The sequence below is a fragment of the Galeopterus variegatus genome, unplaced genomic scaffold, assembly GCF_000696425.1.
Source record: "Galeopterus variegatus unplaced genomic scaffold, G_variegatus-3.0.2 Scaffold3676, whole genome shotgun sequence".
Classification (NCBI taxonomy): Eukaryota; Metazoa; Chordata; class Mammalia; order Dermoptera; family Cynocephalidae; genus Galeopterus; species Galeopterus variegatus.
Genome location: NW_007729787.1, coordinates 22,495 through 23,174, shown reverse-complemented (window position 1 = coordinate 23,174; position 680 = coordinate 22,495).

Here is a 680-nt window from a genome sequence, read left to right as displayed (position 1 = left end):
GTCCGCGCGCCGCCCCCGGAGCCCGCAGTGGTGCCGCAGCCTCCGCGGCCGCAGCAGGTGGGACCCGGCCGGCCGGGCAGGCAACCGTTCCACCGCCGGCCACCGCAAGGTGCGGACGCCGGGGGGCTTTTCGAAAACCGCTCCACGACGTCTCGGTCGGGGCTTTTATTGTTTGCGTGTAATTACTTTTCGCTATGACATGTTTAAAAAGACTGGCCTTTGCTCCAGCGCCATGAATCCCACAAGTTTGCAAAGCGATGAGCGGAATTTTACGCAAGAGTCGCGAGGACGCAGCTCAGAGGGCTCCGCCGGGCCGCCGAGGGGCCTCCCCGGCCGCCGCTTCCCGATCCCGTCCCGCCTTCCCACTAGTTCCCCGCAAAAGCCGGCCTCCCTCGGAGGGGCTGGCGGAGGAGCGCTTGGAAAGCAAGTGGACCGAGGCAGGGAGCGAGCTCCGCGGTGCGTTCCGAGTCGCCCGAGCCCCGCCAGACAAAGAGGCGCGTCGGGGTGCCGGGCGCCCGCAAGGGACGCGAAGACGCCGGCAGGGCGGAGCGCCAGCCTCGGCCCGCAGGGGGCGCCGCGCGCAGCCCCGGGCGCTTACCTTTGAGGACCGAGCAGAGCTGCTCCAGGGCCATGTTCCCGATCTGCCCGGCGCTTCGCGAGGGGTGGTAGAACTGGGAAAG